Raw genomic sequence first — 17,059 nt, forward strand, 5'->3', positions numbered from 1 at the left:
AATAAAACACTTAACAGTCAGACAACCGTTATCGATATTTATAATCTGTTGTAAAATTTATAATAATGCAACAATCCTAAAGAAAAAACCGTTGTAGAATTCCAACAAGAATCCTAAAAAACACTTATGTAAAGTAACTTACCACAACATGATTTTAGAAAAAACCATTGTCTATACTTTTACTAGTTTTTAAATTTTTTTCGGAATTTACAGGATTAGAAAAATCTGGTAAAAGTACCCCTCCCGACAACGAGACTCGTTCTCGATTTACAGGATTAATTTTTTAAAATGATTTTTGGACGATCCAACCGTACGGATGTTAAGATATATCGATTTTAGTCATAAGAAAAAATTATTAAAAAATTTGAAATTCATTTTGCATGTCAGGATTAGAAAAATCTGGTAAAAGTACCCCTCCGACAACGAGACTCGTTCCCGATTTACAGGATTAATTTTTTAAAACAATTTTTTGACGATCCAACCGTACAGATGTTAATATATGTTGATTTTAGTCATAAGAAAAAAATATTTAAAAATTTGAAATTCATTTTGCATGTCAGGATTAGAAAAATCTGATAAAAGTACCCCTCCCGACAACGAGACTCGTTCCCGATTTACAGGATTAATTTTTTAAAATGATTTTTCGACGATCCAACCATACGGATGTTAAGATATATCGATTTTAATCATAAGAAAAAATTATTAAAAAAATTGAAATTCATCTTGCACGTCAGGATTAGAAAAATCCAGTAAAAGTACCCCTCCCGACAACGAGACTCGTTCCCGATTTACAAGATTAATTTTTCAAATGATTTTTTTAAAGATCCAACCGTACGGATGTTAAAATATATCAATTTTAGTCATAAGAAAAAAATATTAAAAATTTTGAAATTCATCTTGCACGTCAGGATTAGAAAAATCCAGTAAAAGTACCCTTCCCGACAACGAGACTCGTTCCCGATTTACAAGATTAATTTTTCAAATGATTTTTTTGAAGATCCAACCATACGGATGTTAAGATATATCAATTTTAGTCATAAGAAAAAAATATTAAAAATTTTGAAATTCATCTTGCACGTCAGGATTAGAAAAATCCGATAAAAGTACCCCTCCCGACAACGAGACTCGTTCCCGATTTACAAAATTAATTTTTAAAATGATTTTTTCGACGATCCAACTGTACGGATGTTAGGATATATCAATTTTAGTCATATGAAAAGATTATTAAAAAATTTAAAATTCATCTTGCATGTCAGGATTAGAAAAATCTGGTAAAAGTACCCATCCCGACAACGAGATAAATTAAAAAAATATAAATGAAATAATTTTAATTTATTTAGCTTATTGGAAACTGGAAAAACTCAAAAAAATACTACTCCTCGACATGATATTGATAGGTGATTGAATAAATAATTTTTTTAATATATCTCATCGACGGTTCAACCGTACAAATATTAAGGTATTAAAAAAGTTTAAAATTTAGCTAGATTTTTATATTAATTTTGGTTAAATGAAAAAATTATTATATGAAAAACAATCATTTTTTGTTTTGGTCCTTGGGCCAATCTTTCATTTCGCCCCTTAACAAAATTTCGTTCCCCCTTTACATCTAGATGTGAGAATAAATTCCCCCTCCCTCTCTTTCTCGGATTAGGTTTCACCGATTATTGATTAGTTTTCATTGTCTTTGATGTTTCTTTCTATATCTCTCTCTTTCTCTTCTATATCTTCAATTAAAAAGGAGTAATTTAGAGCTTTGGTCTTTGGATTCAAGGTACTGCTTCTTTCCTGATTATTCAACATCACTCTCCACCGTTAGTTCCATTTTTTGCCCCTACCTATGTATAGAGTTTTGATTTAGGTTGTGGTCTCTCCCCTTCCCTCTCTCCCTCTCTTTTTCCCCCCTCTACTCTCCTTGTTATGAAAAATCTATACATACATAAATATTTGCTTTGATTTGAGCCTCATTTGATTAATTTGTATGTTTCTTTAATGGAGTATGGTTCCGTTTAGGGTTTCAATTCAACTTCAATTTGGGGTTTTAGTTCGTGTTCAAAACTAGGGCTATAGGGCTTATTTGTGGATTTAATGGAATGTGCTTGTCTTTAATTTTGAGGTATCACTCTCTCTATCTCTTTCTCTCTCTCTCTGTCATTTTAGTTCTTATTTTGTGCTGATTTTAGTTCATATTTTGTGCATACAAAAAAGTAAAGGGGATGTGGAGGGGAAAATTGAAGCCAAGAAGAAAATTGAGTATTTTGATGATTTGTATAGGTTTGTTTGATCAATTAGGTTTTCCGATCTGCACGAGTACGGATTTTTGAATTTATGGAGAGATGATTATTTATAGATTTGGATAGGTGCTTGTATTGATATTGGTGATGAATTGAGTGCTTTATGTTCTATTTTATCTGAGGCCGTTTGTTTATCCGCGCATATATTGAAGTTGTAGGATGAGTTAGTTGTTTTGTAGATTTGGTGAGTTGTAGGTTTTGTTTGCAAGGATTGTGATCGTTTGGCTTATTGGTTTTCGAGCTTATAAATATATTTATTGATATAGTGAGGGTAGCATTGTGATGTTAATTAGTGTGAGAAGAATATGTTTTGGAATGACTAAGCCTGTTTTCAGTTATTTTGTATGTATTCATGTTTCGTGTGTTGTTTGGAGCCTGTTTACATGTTTATGACCTTGAGAATGTGCATGTTTATATTTATATCAAGTGCAGTTTGATTTTATTTTTTGTCGTGCAGGAGAAGAACAAGACAAGCACAGTGATCTGTTGATCTGTTGATAGTCCTGACTAGCAGAGTGATCTGTTGATAGTCCCTTATTTGATGTTTAAAATTAAACATGTAGGTAGACATCTCTCTAATGCACTTCAGACGCTGCTTAGTGTGAGGCGTCCCCTCAGGATCAAGATATTTGGTCAAGTTCAAATTTTTATGTTTACGTTACATAGTTAGCTTGTCTCTTACTTATATTTTGAAAGTCGTTCATTATTGTTTTTCTTGTCCCACAATCATGTTGTTGCATAATAAAACTTTATGATCATGTTAATTGAAGTGTGGCCAGTTTCTGTTATGATAAGAATAAGTTAATGTTATCCATGCATCTATCCATTTCTGGCATGTTTATGGAAAAACTAACAGTTGCACTATTGATATCACATAACGGGTTTGTGGATATGTTTGTATGGTTTGCACTACATGATGTTTTGGAATTTAAAATTTCAGGGGTTATGGTGGTTTCGGAGCTCTTGGTCACTCTGTTTATACAAGAGAACTGATTCCTAGATTAGTGGAAGGCCCTTGGGACAAACCTATATGTCATGTTTCTACCAGTGGAACACATACCGCTGCGATCACTGAATCAGGTAGGTACTTTGTCATGCCTAGATGTACAAACTCATTTATTTAAATATGATTAAATTATTCTGATTCTGATTTAGACCACCAATTATTTGAGCTTATGAAATGTATAACTTTTAAATGTGCTGTTTGCTTTAATCGTTCTAATTTTAACCTCTCATGGGTTAAGTGAAGAATTTAACTTTTATAGTTTCATCAGGAAAGCTATCTATAAGAAAGAAGCGGACCTTAATTTTTTTTTTGTAAATGAGGCGAGATCTACTTGCTGCATTAGGAGTTGTTATTTCTGGGGTGGGAGCAAAAATGATATGATATCATTTAAGCAAGCATTTGTGTGCTGACAAACATATACATTGTTGTATATCTATAGCATGCCAAGTACAATAGAGTATTTCCGGTATATTATTTGTACTTGGTAGTTAAGTTTAAGGTTTCATGTAGTGTGTATACACTGGTTAATCACTTTGTTAAGGTATATGGGTTTCAATTTATGGCAAGCCATAGCTAACCTGCAGTTCTGTACTATAGAACAATCAATTTGTAAGGTTAAACGCTTATCTAAAAATCCAATCGTATGTTTATAAAAAGCTGAGATGGTAATTTTAAGTGGGTAATTTTCCAAGCTTAGTAATTTTTACCATACAGTAATTTTAAGCCGGTAATTTTAAGTGGATTCAGTAATTTTTTACTGAATCCAATCAATTCAGCAAGTGATTTGTTGATAGTCCTGATCAGCGGAGTTGCTACCATCCACATGTACAGAAAAAATCAGGTGTCAAGTTCTATTCTTCTTAAAACTTATAGATTTTAAATCTCTCTCAAATTACTCTTTCTTATTTAAAAAAATCTAGTGTACATCCCTTTATGATATCTAACAGTATCTAGTGTACATTTAGGTCAATCACATCCAAAAGTTTGGCACAAGGATAAATAATTTTCTAAGTAATTATGTTGTATGTAATTATGTTGTAATTATGTAATTATGTAATTATGTTGTCGATTTATTTTGAAGATTGTTTTCTCCAGATTGGAAAATTGCCTATCACATGCTGTAATGATATTGCAAGGACAACATAGCTCTTGAGGAAGACGTGAAGAGAAGCTGAAAAGGCCAAGTAAGCTCTGAGTAGCCAACATCAAATCCTTGTAGACTCTATATTTTCTTTAATTTGTAGTAGAAATCTTAGACTCATGAAGGGAGTGATATCAATATGCTTTTAGCTTTTGTATAACTATGTTGCTGTGATTTTCGATCATGGATTAACTTTAGAACTTTTGTTTACATTTGCAAAGTTAATTTCATTTGATTACTTGTTATATTTTGTGTAAGACAACGCTTTAAACAACCAAGCTTCATTAAATTATCATGTCTTTAATACTAAAACAATTCTTTCGAACAAAAAACTTTGGTGCAAAATTAACTCTCAAAACACTAGTAAACCATTATCTATAAAATATTAAGATATTGTATTAAAGTTATTCATGCAATACATTTGGACAAATAAATAGTTTTATGTATCAGATCATGCCATACATTAAAATTCAAAACTGTTGTGTGTAGAAATTTATTACAAGAGTTCTACGAGCTCAATTTCATTTTTGTTGTCTATCTGGTTACACAACAACGTTTATACAATTATAAGTGTTGTAGGATTGGTTTTAATGTTATACCCTACACAACGGTTTTCTGAGTTTGTGAGAAACCTTGAGTAATGTCGCTTGTTATGACGAAAACAAGCAAAAAATGTAATCTTTTCTGGATGTAATACAACGGGCTTAATCCATAATCATTGTCTGTATAATCTAAGACAACGTTTTTCAGCCGTTATCTGATCCAACTAACAGACGGCGACTCAATAGTCAACGGAAAAATAGGATATCAGAAAACAGACATAAACCGTTGTTGAAGCTTGTTTTCCTTGTAGTGCTAGTCTAGCTTCTCCTATAAGAGTTTTGTAGAGTAGGCATCATAAGAATAGACAGTAAACAGATTATTTGTTACAGCAGCCAAAATGGCCGCGCTAGCTACCCCATCCTTCTCATCCCACTTCGTAAAAGCCTTAACCGTGTTAGCCTTCTCTTGATCTATAACTGGTTTGTCATATTCCACAACCGGCAACAAACCCTTTATAGTCAACCACAATTTCATCCTTTTCTGCCAGCGAGAAAAGCCTATGGCACCTTTGAATTTCCCCGGTAAACCAGTTAATTCAATAACTTGTAGAAAGCTATAAGTGGTCCAATCAATGACCCCAACAGTTGCACTCAAACTACCACCTATGGGAACCTCAGTTTCGCTAACAATTATGCTAAATTATATATAACTAATTATCTCTTCAAGAATGTTGGAAATAATGACTATTACAGTAACATAGAGGCAGTTATATATAATATTTAATAAGGCAAGTCCAAGACAATAATTAATATAACAAAACATGTAGGTAAATAACATGCATATCAGTATCTGTAAGAACAAAGAAATGTTAGTGTAGGTGCCCTAGAGGCAATACATTATTCTTTTATCTTTATGTCAGTTGATCATTCAATAAATTTATTTATTATGACCTTAATTACTGCGATATTTTGTTAACATAATAAATGTCCTTAGAATCATGATACAAATTGTATAGTTTAAGTACATGACTTGAACTTGAGATTATATAATATATCATATTCTTAAAGGTCCCTAGTCGAGTATTATTATATAGGACAATAATAATACATAGATAGACTAGTATGTTGTTTGACAAGATAACCACATCTCATTGGTTATAAGTATGGGGATACTGAAGTCAATACATAGGTACATGTGAGAGTACATGGTACTGGACAGACCCACAGTGAGATTCTTCATGTTTAATAAAGTCATAAGAAAGACTCACAGTGATAATGGTGTAACGATCCTTTGACTTGAAATCATTATATTTCTATACGAGGATTAATATACTTTGACTACATTAAAAGTTACTTTTGATCGGGTGATGATAAAAGTGGACATCGGGTATATCATGAGTCGTATGAGAAATATGAATGATAGATAAAGGATTTAACCCTCCTATAATTAGGAGAGATATTATTGGCCTCTTGATTGAGTGAGATTATAAAAGCATGGCCATGCTCAAATAATGATTTGTTTCAATAATCTACTCATGCATCAAGTAAACCCAGATTAAATGTTGAAGAGGATGACTAAATACATGCCTCGAGTTTAATCTATAATATGTATGGTTAAAGGGATTATATTACACGAAAAAAACATTAATCACGAAAGGTTTTATCTAATCACGATTTAATTATTGTTTAATTGGGTAACAATGATGTATTACTAGATACCGCTCATTGTTTATAATTTTATTAGAGAATAAAATTATTGCCAATTAAATAATAGCCTATAGGGTCGCACAAATAGAGCACTTAATGGAATAGTTAATTTAAATTATGGATTTAAATTAATTGATGATTATTTGAATTTTATTATAATTAAGTAAGACTTAATTGAGATAATATAAATTCGAATTAAAAGGAATGTTTTTGCCCATAATAATTAAGTATGACTTAGTTATTAATTAAATAATAGAAATTCGTTTTTATTATTTAATCCAATACCTACTAGGGTTGGGCTTTGCTATTATGGGCCTTTTTAATCAGTCATTATAAATAGATAATGAGAGGTTAAAGAGGCTTGAACGTTTTTTAAGAAAACCCTAGCAGCAAAGAGAGGCAGAGGCAATTCAGATCGTCAAGAAGGAGGCTAGTACATCCATTCCGTAGTCAAGTTCGTGAGACGTTCTTGAAGGTGCTCGTGTGGATACCATAGAGGTGTTTCTCCGAGAGGTAGACACAAAGCGTGATAGCTAGGATCTCCGTTGAGTTCGTAAAAGTTAATCTCTTGAAAGGTATGATTCGTTATCTCCATAATCTGCCCATAATTATACATGGATCCTGTTTTTGGGTTTCGAATTTTTGTTTTATTTACGTTTATCCGCTGCGTTTTATGCCTTCGGAACCCAACAATGGCATCAGAGCTACGTGTATAAGGGGCTGATTTGGTTACGTGTTTACTGTATTTTTACAAGTATGCATGTGTGATGAGTCTGCCATGATAACAGTTATGTTATATGAGTCTGCCATGATAACAGTTATGTTATATGAATGATATGATGAATCTGTTAATGATCTATATGATGATACTAGTATGTTTAAGATCTGCCATAACTCATATGTATGCGATCTCTTAAAATATGTATACTGATACACGTTTTTGGTAACTGGGATATGGATCGTGTGTATACTGATACATGCTTCTGGAATAGTATTCTGATACATGTTTTTCTAGTATTATGATACTAAGGTCGGACCGCGTGGTTAGGGTTTCGTTTTTAATTTGTGCTTATGACATATGCTTTACTTATTTATTATTCTTGATTGGATCATGATAAGTGATAAATAGTATGTCATCTTTATATGATCTATCATGTTCTTTAATGGTTACTGAGCATGGTGCATAGTTATGGCCTTAAGACCTTAGTTGTAATGGTTTATTCTTTTGGTTTGTAATAAATACGACTTGCATGTCGTTTTCTATTTGTAGTTGTTTTATCTCGAATGTAACTCGAGTTCTTTTGTAAGTTCATTAGTATAATTCTTAATGTAACATCCTAGAAGGACAAGGGAAAGAGGAGGCATCCTATGGAGGCCAAGGAGACAATGGAAGCAATAGAGAAGACATATGTAATAGTTATTTTTACACTATAGATTGACCTTGATCTTTTCATTAGCCTGAAAAGATCACATAGGATTGGGCCATAACTATTGCACGTTTACTTTACGTACTTTTCATATGATGTATAAATAGTATGTGTAGAGTAGAAAAATGCATGTTTTAATTAGATTAATGATGTATGTATGTATTAGATACATCACCCATGCCATGCCTTTAAACAAGATAAAATCTGTAACGACTCAAGATTTAAAATTAACAAACGATCATGAGATTCTCGTGTTTATGAAACACGGAATAAAATACGAATTTTCTTTATTTCTGACATGGGGCGATTTTGTCAACAACGGGTTCATAGAACTTGTAAGGCTGTGGGTTTTAAGCGAGACCGATGTGACTCCTCCACTACCTGGAAATCAAACCATTGACGAATATTGATTTGAAGTATTTTATTCAAGGAAAAATTGGGAATCTCTTTATGATGGGATCATGATCGTTCTAAATTAAAATCCCTAAGTAAAAATATTAAGTTTTAATCAGATGCTTTCCAATGAATGAACACTCATTAAATCCTAGATCGATAAGGGGAATGGCTGTCAGTGGCAGGGGACTCCTATCTATCATGGTGAAATGCGACGAATATAAACGGTTATATTCAGACGTTGTATCATTGGGTCTAACTTAACTGAGTCATCATAATAAGGTGAATATAAACGGTTATATTCAACTATTATGAACTTAGAAGCATAGAGTTTGGTTAAAAATCTATTAGATAGATAAGATCAATTGTTGTTCACCAAATTATCCAAGAATTATATATGATATAATTGACAACTGTTGTCTACCTAAATAATCATGTTTTAAGGATACCAGTGGTTGACTTAGAACATGACGAAATATGGATCTTGGCTCACTAGAAAGATTTATGGGATATACTTTCCGAATTAATAGTTAGGGCTATTAATTTGATAAAAAAAATAGTGGGAGATATATTACGAATATATCATAATCATATGAACATAAAATTTTAACTCAGACAATCTAATGTTTATTTTGCGCTTTTATTATTGTAGATACTGAGTAATGGCAAACAACACAAACACACTATCCGTACGTTCAGTCCTTGAGAAGGACAAGCTGACAGGAGGAAACAACTTCCTAGACTGGCAGAGGAATTTGAGGATTGTCCTCAGGCAGGAGCGCAAGCTTCATGTCATTGATATTCCTCCTCCAGGCCCCCTTCCTGAGGGTGCTACTGCTGATGAACGAGCAGCACGCACAAAGGATGAGAATGATGCAAATGATGTTGCATGTCTTATGTTGGCAACTATGAGTGCTGAGCTTCAAAGACAACATGTGCATATGGATGCATATACTATCAATGAGCACTTGCAAAGCATGTTTGCAAGCCAAACTCGTCAAGAAAGGTTCAACACGAGTAAGTCACTTTTTAATTGCAAACAAGGGGCGAGTGAACCAGTTGGCCCACATGTTCTGAAGATGATTGGTTACATTGAGTACCTTGAAACTTTGGGTTTCCCGATTGGTCCGGAAACTGGTATTGACCTAATCATGAATTCTTTGAACAACAAATTCACTCAGTTTGTTGTGAACTACAATATGAATGAATTTGACAAAACACCTACTGAATTGTTGCATATGTTGAGAACATATGAGACCAACATGAAGACAGCTGAACCTGCTCCCATACTGATGGTGGGAAATAAAGGTAAGGCCAAAGGGAAGGGAAAATGGAAGGGTAAGAAGAAGATTGGATCTGATTCTACAACCAAGCCAAAGTCAGGTCCCAAACAGGCTTTAAAGCCTAAAGGTGGTGTGGCCAAGGGTGAATGTCACTACTGTAAGAAAGATGGTCACTGGAAGAGAAACTGTCCAATTTACTTGGAGGATCTGAAGAAAAAGAAAGCAGTTCAGATTTCTGGATCAGGTATTTATGTTATAGAAGTCAATTTGTCTATTTCTACATCCTGGGTATTTGATACTGGATGTGCTTCTCACATTTGTATAAATGTGCAGGGCCTGCAGAGAAGTAGAACTCTGGCTAAGGGAGAAGTGGACCTAAGAGTAGGCAATGGAGCAAAAGTTGCTGCTTTAGCTGTAGGGACTTATTATTTATCTATGCCCTCTGGGCTTGTTTTAGAACTAGAAGACTGTTTTTACGTGCCTGCGATTCGCAGAAACATTATTTCTGTTTCTTGTTTGGACAAGAAAGGTTTTTCGTTTACAATAAAGAACAACAGTTGCTCTTTTGCTTTGAATGATTTAACCTATGGTGTTGCGCGTTTATTTAATGGTTTATATGTTCTTGATTTAGATAACCCTGTCTGTAATATAGAAAACAAACGACTTAAAATAAATGACTCAAATCAAACATACCTCTGGCATTGTCGTCTAGGCCACATAAATGAGAAACGCATATCCAAATTACATAAGGATGGATACTTGGATAAGTTTGATTTTGAATCATACCAAGAATGCGAATCTTGTTTGCTTGGTAAGATGACTAAAGCCCCTTTCACTGGTAAGGGTCAAAGGGCCACTAAACGTCTGGAGCTAATACATAGTGATGTATGTGGCCCAATGCGTGTAATGGCTAGAGGAGGCTACTACTACTTCATAACATTTACTGATGATTTCAGTAGATATGGATATGTATATCTTATGAAGAACAAATCCGATTCTTTTGAAAAATTTAAAGAATACAAGGTTGAAGTAGAGAAGCAAATTGGCGGAGATGCAAGTATTAAGATCTTACGATCCGATCGTGGGGGTGAATACTTAAGCACCGAATTTAGAGAGTATTTGAAAGAGTGTGGTATTGTATCGCAACTCACTCCGCCAGGAACACCTCAATGGAATGGAGTTTCAGAGAGGAGAAATCGCACCTTGTTGGACATGGTACGATCGATGATGAGTCATGCAGATCTTCCAATTAGTTTCTGGGGTTACGCTCTAGAAACAGCGGCTTTCACACTTAACCGTGTTCCTACTAAGAAGGTTCAAAAGACTCCATATGAGATATGGAAAGAGAAACGGTCAGGCATGAACTTTATGAAAGTTTGGGGATGTAAGGCATTTGTGAAACGTCAAGAATCTGACAAGCTTGGACCTAAATCCGAAGAGTGCATTTTTGTAGGATACCCTAATGAAACAAAGGCGTATTATTTTTATAGTCCTTCTGAGCAGAAAGTGTTTATTGCTCGAGATGCTGTCTTCATGGAAAGAGATTTTGTTTCCAAAAGAAACAGTGGGAGAACTATAGATCTCGATGAAGATCGAGAACCGCAAAATAGCATTGAACCTGAAGTGGAACAAGAGCAGAATAATGATAATGCTCAACAAACACAGGTTGTTCGTAGATCTGGTAGATTTCGCCATGAGCCAGAGAGATATGGATTTCTCATGACTCAGTGTGGTGATTTGATGCTCATAGATGAAGATGAGCCTCTCACATACCAAGATGCTATGAACAGTCCAGACTCTAAGAGATGGCTTGAAGCCATGAAATCCGAGATAGATTCCATGTACGAAAACCAAGTATGGACTTTGGTTGATCCACCTGAAGGGGTAAAACCCATAGGGTGCAAATGGGTTTTTAAGAAGAAAAAGGGCATGGATGGAAATGTTCAGACCTATAAAGCTAGGCTGGTTGCAAAAGGTTTCAAACAAATTCATGGTATTGACTATGATGAAACTTTCTCACCAGTGGCTACGGTCAAGTCTATAAGGATTTTACTTGCCATTGCAGCATTCCATGATTATGAAATCTGGCAAATGGATGTCAAAACAGCCTTCCTTAATGGAAGCCTTGAAGAGGATGTGTACATGACACAACCTGAGGGTTTTGTCGATCCAAGGAATGCTGGCAAGGTATGTAAATTGCGTCGATCCATTTATGGATTGAAGCAATCCTCTAGGAGATGGAATATCCGTTTTGATGAAATAGTCATAGAGTATGGCTTTGTTCAAAACGAAGATGAACCGTGTGTTTACAAGAAGGTTAATGGGAGCTATGTGGCATTCATAGTACTATATGTTGATGATATACTACTAATGGGGAATGACATACCTTCTCTAAAGGCTGTTAAGACGTGGTTAGGGAGCAATTTCTCCATTAAAGACTTAGGAGAGGCATCCTACATTCTAGGAATGAGGATCTATAGAGAAAGATCTAGAAGGATGATCGGTCTAAGTCAGAGCACATACATTGATAAGGTTTTGCATCGTTTTGGAATGCAAAATGCAAAAAGGGGATATGTCCCTGTGTCTCAAGGGATAACGATCTCTAAGGACCAATGTCCGAAATCATTGGATGAGAAGGACCACATGAATAAAGTTCCATATGCTTCATCAATTGGATCTATCATGTATGCAATGGTATGTACTCGCCCAGATGTCTCGTATGCTTTGAGCATGACGAGCAGATACCAGTCTAATCCGGGTGAAGGTCACTGGACGGCAGTTAAGAATATTCTTAAGTACCTGAAAAGAACTAAAGATTCATTCTTGGTGTATGGAGGAGAAGAGAAACTCGTTGTAAAAGGTTACACCGATGCAAGTTTCCAAACAGACAGAGATGATACTGTATCACAGTCTGGTTTTGTGTTTTGTCTAAACGGAGGTGCTGTAAGCTGGAAGAGTTCAAAGCAAGAAACAGTAGCTGATTCTACAATGGAGGCTGAGTACATTGCAGCTTGTGAAGCAGCTAAGGAGGCCGTTTGGATTCGAAAGTTCATTTCTGTTTTGGGAGTGGTTCCATCGATCGCAGATCCCATTGATCTATACTGCGATAATAATGGAGCCATTGCACAGGCTAAAGAACCTAGATCACACTCCCGGGCTAAACATATACTCAGGAGATTTCACCTTATTCGAGAGATTAATGAAAGGGGTGATATACACATATGTAAAGTGCACACAAATGATAACATTGCAGACCCACTGACCAAAGGCTTGTCGCAGCAGAAGCACGATGGTCACACTAGTTCCATGGGTATTAGATATATGGGTGATTGGCTCTAGTACAAGTGGGAGATTGTTAGTGTAGGTGCCCTAGAGGCAATACATTATTCTTTTATCTTTATGTCAGTTGATCATTCAATAAATTTATTTATTATGACCTTAATTACTGCGATATTTTGTTAACATAATAAATGTCCTTAGAATCATGATACAAATTGTATAGTTTAAGTACATGACTTGAACTTGAGATTATATAATATATCATATTCTTAAAGGTCCCTAGTCGAGTATTATTATATAGGACAATAATAATACATAGATAGACTAGTATGTTGTTTGACAAGATAACCACATCTCATTGGTTATAAGTATGGGGATACTGAAGTCAATACATAGGTACATGTGAGAGTACATGGTACTGGACAGACCCACAGTGAGATTCTTCATGTTTAATAAAGTCATAAGAAAGACTCACAGTGATAATGGTGTAACGATCCTTTGACTTGAAATCATTATATTTCTATACGAGGATTAATATACTTTGACTACATTAAAAGTTACTTTTGATCGGGTGATGATAAAAGTGGACATCGGGTATATCATGAGTCGTATGAGAAATATGAATGATAGATAAAGGATTTAACCCTCCTATAATTAGGAGAGATATTATTGGCCTCTTGATTGAGTGAGATTATAAAAGCATGGCCATGCTCAAATAATGATTTGTTTCAATAATCTACTCATGCATCAAGTAAACCCAGATTAAATGTTGAAGAGGATGACTAAATACATGCCTCGAGTTTAATCTATAATATGTATGGTTAAAGGGATTATATTACACGAAAAAAACATTAATCACGAAAGGTTTTATCTAATCACGATTTAATTATTGTTTAATTGGGTAACAATGATGTATTACTAGATACCGCTCATTGTTTATAATTTTATTAGAGAATAAAATTATTGCCAATTAAATAATAGCCTATAGGGTCGCACAAATAGAGCACTTAATGGAATAGTTAATTTAAATTATGGATTTAAATTAATTGATGATTATTTGAATTTTATTATAATTAAGTAAGACTTAATTGAGATAATATAAATTCGAATTAAAAGGAATGTTTTTGCCCATAATAATTAAGTATGACTTAGTTATTAATTAAATAATAGAAATTCGTTTTTATTATTTAATCCAATACCTACTAGGGTTGGGCTTTGCTATTATGGGCCTTTTTAATCAGTCATTATAAATAGATAATGAGAGGTTAAAGAGGCTTGAACGTTTTTTAAGAAAACCCTAGCAGCAAAGAGAGGCAGAGGCAATTCAGATCGTCAAGAAGGAGGCTAGTACATCCATTCCGTAGTCAAGTTCGTGAGACGTTCTTGAAGGTGCTCGTGTGGATACCATAGAGGTGTTTCTCCGAGAGGTAGACACAAAGCGTGATAGCTAGGATCTCCGTTGAGTTCGTAAAAGTTAATCTCTTGAAAGGTATGATTCGTTATCTCCATAATCTGCCCATAATTATACATGGATCCTGTTTTTGGGTTTCGAATTTTTGTTTTATTTACGTTTATCCGCTGCGTTTTATGCCTTCGGAACCCAACAAGAAAGACCAGAAAGCATACCAGTAACCATAGCTTTAATATAGTTAATAGAAACAGAAAAAAATAGTGGTAGCAAACATGTAAAATTCAATAGGAAAATTCTCAGCTGAGTCGCCAGGCCTTGCTCAAAGCCCTAACTGCTCTTGAAGAGAGAATTTCCCTCACCTATTGCGTTGGGTTACTTGTAATGCCTCCTTCAGGATAAAACATCTCCGGACTTGATGTTCACAGCAACAACAACTCCTACTTCGACTACCACCTCAGTCGCCGGAAAAATCAGCAGCTCAGAATTGTGTTTGGGAGAGAAGAGAAAGTGGGGAGAAGAAGAGAATGTAGATGTGGTGGTTTTTTTCATCAACAACTTAGGCCTCTATTTATAGTAGAGATTAAGTGTAACTGACCACCCTGACATTAATAGACTTTAATATCAGAAATCAAAACTGCTCATTTAATACATAAATTAAAACTACCGATTTTGAATTTAAATAAAATGTAACAGCTTTTGTATTTAATCCATACATTAAATCAGTTTTAATATTTTCGATTATGAATATATACTATCAGCTACATGTCCAGATTCATTGAATCTGACTCAGCCCACTTACAAAGTGACCAAGCCCAACATAAATAATAACCCATCCCGACTAATAAATTAATTCTAATTAAAAAGTTAAATCACAAATAAATAAAATCTTCACTTTATTTATTTTTAATTTGGGACTAATGACACATTCTCCATTTCAAGCTTTTACAAGCTACTAGTTTTGACTCTATTTCTCTATGGATTTCACTAAGCCAATATTTAGATCCATATATAAAAGTTTAAGTTCACATATCATAGAACAACTTCGAGTCATTAGATTTTAGAATTATCATCAAGAACATAATAAAAATTATGATCAAAAATACATTTTTCTAACAGATTTGTGCTAATCCAAATCGGTTTGCTCGCCAACTATCCGATGAGGAGATAGCTATATTTTCACGTACCGCTCTTGAGGCATCGGATCCATCCTCTGATCCAAGTCAAATATTACAATGGAATAGCCTAATTGGTGGTAATACTGTACACATTACAAGGACTTTGGTTGAAGATCTCATTTAGAAAACCTAAGCTCTTGTTGTTGAGGTATTAACTAATTTGTGTTGTTTAATTACTTTTTTTTCATTTACAATTAATTTATTTATTCTTTTTAATTATTTTATACTTGTGCATATAGGAAAACAATCAGCGTGTTTTGAGAGATGATAAGGATTGTACATCCGAGGATGAGGTCACGGATGATGAGGACATTGATGATGTTGGTGGAGATGGTGGGCAAGAGGATGAAGACGATGAATCATTTGAAGTTTCCTTGTCAGATTAGTTAATATTTGTCATTCATGGGATGATTGTAATTTATAACTTTGTCATTTATGGGATGATACTTCATTTGTAGTCATACCTTATCGTTTAATATTTTGGTTTGTGATATATTACGGTTTGATGATCCGATTATCAGAGTTAACATTTTGTTTGAATGGATATATTATGTTTTATGACATTATAGTAGTGTTTATGAATGGTTTGAGGTAGTTTATGAATTTTATTAATTGGTGTTGCTGTTTTATTGAATTAGAGTTGTTTTTTATTGGTTGTACTGAATTAGAATGAATCTGTCTTGAATAAAATTGGTTTGGAATGGCACTTCAAAGAATCTGCAATCTTTTTTGTAAATTTAGCCTCAAAACCAACCAAAAAAGACATAACCGACCATTTTTTAGCATAATAATTCCAGAAAACCGACAGTCGGGACACATAACCGACCACCTTCTTTCATAAAATCGACCATCTCCTTAGTAGGGTGGTCGATTATAGAACGGTGGGTTATGTATAGTTAAGTTGGCTTCTGATTTTAAACTGACCATTGTGCATTTTTAAGTATGGTCGGTTTTGAGTTTCAGCCAACATCCAGGATCACAAACATAACTGACCGTCCATGGTCCATTTTAGTCCGATGACATTGCACACATGGTGACACGTGTATAAAGTGGCCCCACATATTTATTTTGTTCAAAGGAACATAACCAACCATGTCTCTGGTCGGTTTTGATGGTTTAACCCGACCAAATCTCATAACCGACCAGTCTTAAGCCAACCACTATATTTTTCGGTTTTATTCTTTTAACCGACCATTTTGGCTTAAAACCGTCCAATTTAGTCGGTCAATTTTATCTTGTTTTCTTGTAGTATTCACTGATGATGATACAACTTGTACAAAAGAAAAATGACTTTTTACAACAATTTTCAAAGATGGCTCTTAACTTAGAATAAAGAGTTTTTAAGAGAGACAGTTTTTGAGTTGAAGATAGCAACACTGTAAAAAGTTAAAAAAACCATAA

The sequence above is a fragment of the Apium graveolens genome, chromosome 8, assembly GCF_009905375.1.
Source record: "Apium graveolens cultivar Ventura chromosome 8, ASM990537v1, whole genome shotgun sequence".
Taxonomy (NCBI): domain Eukaryota; kingdom Viridiplantae; phylum Streptophyta; class Magnoliopsida; order Apiales; family Apiaceae; genus Apium; species Apium graveolens.